The following is a 10,052-nucleotide window of genomic DNA, read 5'->3' on the forward strand; positions in this document are numbered from 1 at the left end:
AGAGACAGGCCCTAGGCCTCGCCGAAGAGGTGTCCCCGCCCGGGCCCCGGCCGCCGGCTCCGACTTCAGCCCCTCCGGCCTCCTCCTCCATGTAAAGGCTCCCTGTTCGCTGTCTTCTCGAACGGTTTAAACCGAGCAGTTTTGCTGTTGCAGGAGTTTGTGGTTGTAAGTAATTGGTAGAAGTTAGGTGCCTCGGGTCGCCTCTCCCGGGTAGGGGGTTTGTGTCCCAAGGCGGCTGAGCAGCCAAGCTGAAGCAAGCAGGTATTTGAGGATCAGCGTGGGCTAGAAATGGCTACTGTGTCCATAGGTGTTCCCAAAGGGAGAATCTGACGGTGTTTTCTGGTTGCTGGAAAGGAGACTTTCCCCTGTACTCAGTTTTCTCCACCAAGACCGATTGATTTTTCTATTTTTAATATGTCAGCAAGGTGTCTGGCGTACAGATACTTCTCCAATGTGATGATTGTCTTACTTGTGTTTTATAATTTGTCATTTTATCTCACAATGAAGGTTATTTATCCAAAACTGAGTTGTTCTTAATCTTGAAGGTGAATCCTTGCTTTCGGACACCTAAGAAATTTAGCTTTGCTTTCATGAATGACAACTAAAAACGTATCCTGAAGCTTTTGGTCTCCATCAGTTCAAAGTTTCAGGGCATTAGGAAAGTGGTTCTGTAGTGCTCTCGCATTTCCTTGGGAAGGTAAAATTTGCTGAGTGAGTGAAACCTGTAAAAATACATGACCTATTTTTGCATGAAGGGTATTTGGTGGGTGGTCAGGGTTAATCATCTGTATTAAATAGTGTTGGCAAGTGTGATACATAAGCATTGACCATAGTAATTTAGATTATTTTAAGGGTGGCATAGAATGTTCTGGATCAGTGTCATACTGGACTGTTTGTTCTGTTTGATGATGGCTGCATGTGCCTATCCAAGGTACTTTATTGTCTTGAAATTGAAAATTTTTTTCTAATAGCACTGGTGTGGCAATGTGGATGACACTTGCTCCATTGGCTTTTTGAGGTAAAACCCAGTGCTTATATGTGTGATACTTGGCCTTGGTGTCTGAAGGACTGGTTTTTGATGTGCTTTACTTCTAGTTCCTATATTTAAAATATTTGTAGACAAGATGGTTCCAGGCTTAGGCTCTACCAAGGAGATGACTTTAAATTTTGGTGGGGAGTCTGGCAAAGTTGCAGGCTTTGCATGCCTGCCTGAAAAGCAGTGTTGGGGAGTTCTTCAAGCAGCCAGACAGCTCTTGGTGGTCAGACCACCCACCTGATATGAACTGGAGAGAGTCCTTTCCAGCCTGCCTTTTTGGGTGTTGCAGTTGTGACTTGGTAGGTAAAACACCTCATGAAACTGCATGAACCCTTTCCACACTTTGCAGGAAGATGCAGATTGCTTCAAGCCTACTGATATATGTATATAGTATTCTATAAACACCTAAACCACCTAAATATCTCTCTTTTTTTTTTTTTTCCTATATGTGAAAATTGAGGTGGAATGTATGGCAGATTGACGTTAGAGAAGGGCAACAGTGAAAACTGCCCATGTCTGTAGGGTGCCTAAATTTATTGTAATAACTTTGAGGAGGGAGAACACTGGTTTTTTTTTTTTTTTTTTTTTTTTTTTTTCCTTTTTGCAAAGTACCTATTTTATTTAAGAACATGTAGTGAAGTGATATAAAATTTGCTGGCTATTTACAGTGTAGTTTGCTACTGTTGTGAATGGCCAAGATCGTGGTCTTTTTTTTTTTCCCCAGCCATTAAAAATTTAGAAACATTTCTCCCACTGCAACTGTTAGTTTTATAATTTAACACTGTAGACTATTGTTCTTAAATACATTTAAGCATGAAAGAAAGGCAGAATCTGGTTCTACGTTTGTTGTTATCATGTACTTAGAACATAACTTAGACTTTCTTGAGATCAGTTTCCTGTACCCTTTCGCTGTATCCATATATGCAGACCCTGGCAGGTTCAGTCCAGTTTTGTGTGGATGCAGTTAGGATTAAGACCTTGTAATCAGTAATTTCAGGGGAAGATTGTACTTCCCGTCAGGAAAAAATACTGGCTGTGTTTTTTATTTGCTCTTACTGCAGGTCGTCTTATTTTAGTTGCATCAGAAATCATGTCTTTGGATGCCAAGCACATACACTTATTTACCTACTGAGCAAATGCTGTTCCACAGTTTTTCATCATCTTGGCCATTGGAACTTATTTCTGCAGTCACGTTGAATACATTCTGTCTGCATACATTCAGAGTCCGGTTGCAGTGGTCATTTCCCTGGTCTGTTGGGTTGGCCTTTCTGTGTCCTTTCACTTGTTCCCCTTTTCTTATTCATCAGATGTCTCCTTTGCTTTTTAAGACCCAGTGTGGTCTGTTTCCATGTGACTTACTGTTTCAGCACTTTCTCATCTGATGAAGCCATGATGGACACAAGTTGCAATGGTCTGTCTCTTGTGTTTTCAGACAACTGTCTTCACTATTCTTTCCTCTTGTGCAGCAGCAACTGTACTGCCCCTACTACAGAGAGGCAGCAGGTGTCTTACAACTCTGGTTCTTGCTGGTCAATGGTGTCTTAAATTCTGATGAGAACAAACATTAGATAGGATTTTGATGGCACTTAGTTTAGAAGAAGTTTCAGAATGTGTTTCAGATTGATGGCCTGTGCTGTCTGCATTTGCAACCCATGTTGCATCTAAAGACGGCACTTTAGAAAAAGTGAGTAGATTTTCCTTTTTTTTTTTTTTTTTTTTTTTTCCCCCCTCCAGTTGCTCATTAAACTGCTTTGAGGTTCTTGGTGAAGACTTCCTTCTGAATTTATCAGCAGGTAAATTTTTGACGCCTTAATTCTCAGCTTAGCAAGAGTATTTATTGCGGTACTAGTGACAGTTGAGAAGACTTTTCAAATTTCACAAAGTAGGAAAACTTTTTTTTTCTTGTCCACAACTAAGAGCCATACAAAATGAGCTCTGACATGTTGATATTTCTTGTTATTACAACTGGGCAAGATAACTCACTAACTACATGTAGTATTTCCTTCCTGTTAAACAATCTACTCTTTATTTATAAGAGATGTTTAACCAACTTTTTTTTTTTTTACACTTTGATAGCTAGTAACCATTGAGAACTGTTTTTTCAGCAAAACAAAAATTAGCCTGATTTTTAAGAATGAAGGTTGACTCAGCAGCTTGTTTTAACTTGCTTTAAAATAATAATGAATTAGCCTTACTGAAACAGTAGCATTTTGTAATGTGTATGTTAGTCTACCTCTGAAAGATGCAGAACAGTTAACTGCTTGACATATTATAGCATTGTTAAGTTTTGCTGTTCCTTGATATAGGGCTGTGGAAATTTGCTCTGATTGCTTCATGTGACTGAACTCTGTTGGTAGAGACAGCTTCAAATGTGTCGACAATTAGCAGGGTGTTGAAAGTAGTTTTCTGTCCTTTTGTGGAATTTGTATTCTGGGGCTTTGGTTTGGTACCAGTGCTTTGCCAGATGAGGTCTAGCCGGACCATCAGTTACAAGGCCTTGGGAGGTAAAAGCCTCTCTTTCTCCTTTAATATATTCTGTAAACAAAGTCTACCCTATTGCTGGTCTGCTTTGTCCCTAATTGTTGCTATAAAATCTCTTTTAATAACTCCATATTCTGAGGAGTGCCAGTTAAAATTATGTGAGGAATGGTAAAGTTAGGAGAATTAACCTTTTACAAAGAATGGATATCATATCTTCCTAATATTTATTTTTAAATATTTTTCTGGCTATTAGTAAAAGGTAGTGTCTAAATGCTCAGGGCTACTCCTAGAGTGTACAGTTGGGCCTGAACTCCTGAGACAGAATACAGAGTTATGCAGCAACTCTAAAATGTCAGTCTGGACCTTTCTCCAAAACAGCATGGAAGAAGAAAAGTGTAAAGTTCCTCAGTTCAGTAAAAATAGCTTGTCAGGTTAGATAGCCAATGGAGCTCTAAATGATGATTTCCTCTGTCTGGCTGCACTCTAGGGAATTATCACTGTTTTAAATATGTTTGTCCCTTTCTCCACACCCTCACAAAGATGACAAAGCATGTTTTCCTTTGAACTAGCATTAGGAGTGTTGAAATAAGAAACCATTGGTGTTTCATATAAGTTATGGGCAACACTTAAAGAATTAATAATTTGAAGTCCCACTAGCACTTTTCAGCATTGCTTGACTGAGAGTACCAAGGCTGGAATAATAGAAAAATCAATTGCAATTGGCACTCACAGTTGCCTGAGAGAGAAACTTCAAGAAGCACAAGGCATTGTGATCTTGGACTTAATTGCTTGTTCTCTTCTGTCCCTGTTGTGTCCATCCCCCCCACCCCCCAGCCCTTCTCTCCCCAAGTAATGTCTGATTTCTGAAATGAAAAAACTGAGGCATTATTTCATGATGTAAATATACTGCTTTTAACATGAGCACTCTAACCTTGTTTACATAATTTCTGTACTATTACACTTTAAAATGATGGCCGTGTAATTATGATTATAGGTATGAGGTGAAACAAGCATTTATTTTTAATGTGAGTAAACATAGATGATAGGTATGTTCAGCTAGGGGATTCCTTTTGTAACTGCCATTATTTTGGAAAAGAGGTCAATTCCTACCCTGTCAGAGTTTGGGAATACCTGTTAAAAGATTTTATTCTTGCTCTGAAGCAGAAGTAGCTGTAAAATCCTCAGAGAGTGGAGGTGGTTTTGTGAAGTTAACGTGTCGATTGACTTTCCATTTTCTATATGGAAGGGGATGTGATCTCAGTGTTATGGTTAAAAAGGTGTGAGTCAAGTTTATTCTTGTATTTTAAGATTGGCATTTCGCAAACATTTAAAAAGCCCCACAAATTTTTTTGTTCAAGTGGGATTCTCTGAAAATTCAGGGATTTTCCAGGACAAAATACAGACTCTGTATTCAGTAGTTTTATTTTGAAGCTTTTTCACCAGTGGCCCTTAAACTTTTTCAGTCCTGCTGCTTTGCATATTTTTTTGGACAGTAAGCCCAAGACCAATTTAATTTGTACCCCACCAGTCAGTCCACTAGTTGTCAGCAGGAGATAATGGAAAGTAAGCAAGCAGAGATGACTTTGTCCCTTCCTGTGTCAAATGGCCTGTATGATGTCCTTTCCAACCTTGACTGGGTTGGAAGAATTTTTGATAATCTGAAATGTTAAATATCCAGAACTGGCTTTTTATTTCACAGGTGGAAATAGCGCTGTGTTTATTCAAGTGAAGGGTAATATAGCCTAATTAAAAGTTCACAGGTACCTGTTGTCTGTAATATTGATGTCTAAAATGCTGATGTCTACTGCTTGATTCAGTATCCCATTGCAGTTAGAGTTTTGGGTAGGAAGATGAGCTTTATAAGTTTTCTTTCTAAGAATGTTCATGAATTTGGGAGCTTACTTTGAAGAGTATTAGCTGTTTAAATGCAGCCATGCTTTTGTTACAGTGTGATTCTATTTTTATTTTTTGTTTTTTTCCTCTGTCTTTCTTCCCTTAATCTCATGCTTCTGGGAGGAATGGGGTGATCCCGGTTCTATTTTAGTCAAATCCGTTTGTGTCAGAATGCTATTACTTCATAAATATCACTATTTTAAGATCATGTATTCCAATTCTTCAGTATATTTCTTCAATTCTAAGAAATAACTGTACTCAACACTTCTGGTGCCTCTGAGGCAGTGTATGTTAGGCTATCTCTGGTGATATAAGAGAACAAACTTTGCGCAGGAAGTTTGAATTGCTACATATCCTGTAGGATGCTCTGCATTTCCACTCTTCCTGTTGGTGCTGTCAGACAAGGCCAAGTAGAAAATACTGTAGAAGTTCATCGTGAAATTCTTGCCACAGCTAACCAACTGAACATGAAGCAGTTCCTCAGACTTGGGGTAATTTCTCTCATAGCTCTTAACTGGTCCTTAAAGCAGTGGTAAAGAACATGCCTGATGTTCCCGGTCACCCTGTATTCAGCATTTGGCATTCCTTCTGCCAACTGCCTGACTGCACAGATGAGCGAAAAGTCTGATGGTGTATATGCTTTAGGAAGTAAGTATCCAACCTGTGTAACTGTAGTTTTGCTGATTGTCAGAATGATCTTCCAACTGGCTTACTAAAGATACAATGAAGTGTTGCTTGTTGCCATGCTGCTATTCTAACAGCAGCTGCTGCGGACTGAGGAGAGATGTCTGTGAGTCCTGGGTTCATCCTTCTGTGTGAGGCCTGGCACCTCTTCACTTAAACCTTGGAATTCCACATCTTTTATAATAAATCTTTGTTTATTTTCAGTTTTCCCAAATGGTGCAGTATTTGATAACATTGTATCATCTTACTTTTCTGAAGCATGTGTAATGATTTTTTTGTTTTCTTGAAAGTAACAGTATCAGTAACAATATGTGTTCCTTGTCCACTGAAGGAATTATTTGTGCTTGAAATTGAACCCGTATTTTGGTGTGCAATTCCACAACCCCCACCCATCCCCCAAAATGTGATGCTGGGTGGGTTCTCCCCCCTCCAGTATATCTTGGCATATTCGTTACTGATAGATATCTAATTTTTAATGAAATCTGTTTGAGATAGCTAACCTCTTTTAAAAGTGGAAGAAAAATACTTTTGTAGTTTATATACCCAAGTTAGTATTTCTGGTCACAATGATAACACATTGAAATTCATTAACTTTTGCAAAGTAAAATCATATACTATGGAAATCTTGAATCTTGTGATTTAATGTCTCAATTACAGATTTAATCTGATGGTAGGTACAATAACATGGGAATTACTTATGGTTCATTTATTGCTTATGAGTAATTTTAAAATTCTTTTGGAAAACAAATTGGTATAAATTTTCATTGTTTTGGTAAGAAGATATTTCTTTACAACTTTAAGCTAGGAGAATAAGACTTTATTTTAAAAATTCGCTCTTACCACAGTTTTCCTTTGTTAAACATAATTCGTTCTTAGTTTGTATGTAGAAGCGTTTGGTACTAGCACCTTGCTTTATTGTCTTACAGCTATATCCTGTGTTCTCTCTCATGCTTGCTTTCATTTGACTTGAACATGTGACTGAAACTTTGAAATAAGTGTTATTTATTTCTTTTTGTTGGTTTTAAGGTCTGGAGTTTAAATAATATTGGTCCTTTGTCTTTCAGTTGGCAGTTTCCCTACTACAGCTTCTTAAAGATGTCCAACCCTGTGGCAGAGGGGTTGGAACAAGGTGATCTTTAAGGTGCCTTCCAATCCAAATCATTCTGTGGGTTAGCAATAGTGAGACCAAAGGCAAACTTCATGTTTCTATGAGTGTTTCTAAGGTCTTCTATTACTTTATTGGATATTTTCATTTATTGAATTCTCCAGTTAATGGTGGTATGCTATTTTCCACTACTGTTTCTTTTAGTTGTGCTTTATTTTACTGATACTCTCTTTTCTTTTGTTTTCTATTTTAAAATGTTTTTGTTTTAATAATTTCAATATGACATTATGCTTCTACTCTTAATTTTTCTCTCTTGATTTCTGGAGATTTGCCCATAACTGTTATTTCTCTTATCTATTTTTTGATGCGTTCTGCAAAGCATTTTTCTGTTTTCCAATGATGAAAATAACTGTGTTGCTGCTGTGTGGAATGGTATACCTGGGTTAGTCTATGAATGTTTCCACCTTGCTGTCTGTATGGTTCTTTTGTTTATTGCTTGGTGCTCTAGTATGTTTCCTTCCTCTTTTTTTTCTTCCTTATATATTTATCTTTGTTTTTCTGTTGCTGCTGTCACTAGGTTGGCCATATATTTTTCTTTATCCTGCATGCATAAAGGAATTCAGGATAACTGAGTGTTTTTCATGTTCAACTTAACTGGTTGTAGTTTGGACTGCTACTAAAGAGGTTTTTTCCCTCCCACCAGACACAAGCTGGTGCACTGCTTGTTGTATCAGGCATCAACTGCATGGGGAATTGTTTCGTTTTGGTGAACCAGCCTTCTGGAGAGGTATGAGGGTGGGAACACAGGAGAAGTTGCCAAAACAACAGCTGTGCATGGTCTGGTGTGAGGGAAGTGCATAGTGCTTCCCTGCATTTCCTTCTGTTTAGATCTAAAGTGAATCAATACCCAAAATAATTATTGTCCTTTTGAAAACAGGGGATGTCATTATTCCTTCTGTGATTTCTGAATGCATCTCTGCTTCCAGAAAAAAGTTAGAAATAAGGTTATCTAGTGACACTTTGGTTAGGTTTCTTTTTCCTTCTTGATGTTCTTGAGCCAAGTGGCAATGATTGAGATATTTAGGTATCTTCTGTAAACTTATCCCAAGAGCTGGATACTGAAATGACTTAGTTTAATCTATAATTAGTTTCAGTCTACAATCTTGAAGTATTAGTGGCAGGAGTTGATGCACCCTTACCCTTTCTGTGCTTTCCTTTCCCTTGTCTCCCTCCAGATTCATTGAAATTTGTTGCAAATCAGTGTTGCAGTGGGCAGGAGGTAGTATAGGCACCTGGAAGATACCCAGGGAGTAGTTGACACAGTAACTCTGTGTCCTGATTTTTTGTGAGGAAGGAGAGGAAGACTACTTGAGGCTAAAAGATTTCCTCTAGGATACTTCCATAGAGAGGCCAGATGGACAGATGTTATGGAGCAGAGTTTTGGAAGAAATTGTAGGAGGCTCCACTCTACTGAAGCATATCTGTTTGCTTCTGAGCTATACAGTACAGTGCCTATCAGCGTCATAACATAGCAAATCACTTGGATAAAACCTGTGAAGTTTCTTAGGCATTGCAGGCAGAATGGTGTACTCAATAACAGGGGTTTTTTTGTTGGCACTGTCCATTCTGCTGAGAGTTAGGCATCAACTGCTCATTAAAGAAGTCGTAGTCGTCTTTGAGTGTTGTGGACTACTGAATAACTTGGAGACACTGGAGTAATCTTCCTCTTATTTTATACAACTGGATGATACTCTGTTCAGAAAAATAGCTGCAAGGAACTGGAAGTTTTGAGGGTTACTCTAGCTTTGTAAAGGTTTTTGTCATTCTACATAACATCTGTTGCCACGGTTATTTTGTCTTCATTCAGTAAGCACGCTTCATAGGAAATTTGGTCTTGTAGGAGTTCAGATGCACTCTGAGACTGGGAATCTTCAGAGTAAGGTGCTAGGATTCTGTGAGTGGATTTAAGTTTCTTAAAAATGCACTGTATTTGCAAATTGGGATCTATCTGTTATTTGGCTACTGAAAACTTTCTTTGTGGTGCATACTCTGATCTTTGAGGTTCCTCTATTTTTACATCCATTTAATTTTGTAGTTTGTTAATTATGATGCTGGTTAAAAAGCACTACATACTTCTAAAAAGTGTTGGGGAACTATCAGTAAATTCTTGAAGAGAAATTAGATATAGTGAAGGGGTGATCCTTACAAGCAGGAATCCAAACTGGAACTAGATTCATGGTGCTGGCACTGATGGAGATCTTGGAAGTGAAAGAAGAAAACAACCCCCCCGAGTTTATTAAATCCATGAATATAAGGTTGGTAGCTGTTTCTTAGGATTCCAGTGTTCAGGCAGTAGATGCCCTTTATTATGTTGGTGGTAGGTGTGTGGGAGACTACTGCTCTTGCTTATTTATTTTTGAAGATAAAGGTGAGTGTCACAGGGTAGAGGAGTGGGATAAAACTTCTAAAAGTTATGTTACTTCCTAGTCACATAAGGGGGGTGTGTGTGTGAGAATATCAATTGGGAACATAAATAAACTTTTTAAAACTACCATTCCCTTGGTGGCCCAGGTAGACAGTATGTGGTTTCAGTATATGTATGTGCTTTGTTTTGGCACAAAATCCCTTGTGGTAGACTTGGGTATATTGGTTTCCAGATGGATTTGTGTTGTAATGGGGAGACCAAAACTGGACACAGGACTTCAGGAGTGGTCTTGCATATCCAAATAGAGAAGAAGGATCACTTTGCTGAACCTGCTGGCAGTAGTTTTACTGATATAGGGTAGAATGCTGTTGGCTGCCTTCGCTACAAGGGCTCGCTGCTGACTTCTGTTAGTCTTACTGCCCAACAGA

Source organism: Athene cunicularia (genome assembly GCF_003259725.1).
Source record: "Athene cunicularia isolate RWA chromosome 2 unlocalized genomic scaffold, athCun1 chr2_part1, whole genome shotgun sequence".
Classification (NCBI taxonomy): domain Eukaryota; kingdom Metazoa; phylum Chordata; class Aves; order Strigiformes; family Strigidae; genus Athene; species Athene cunicularia.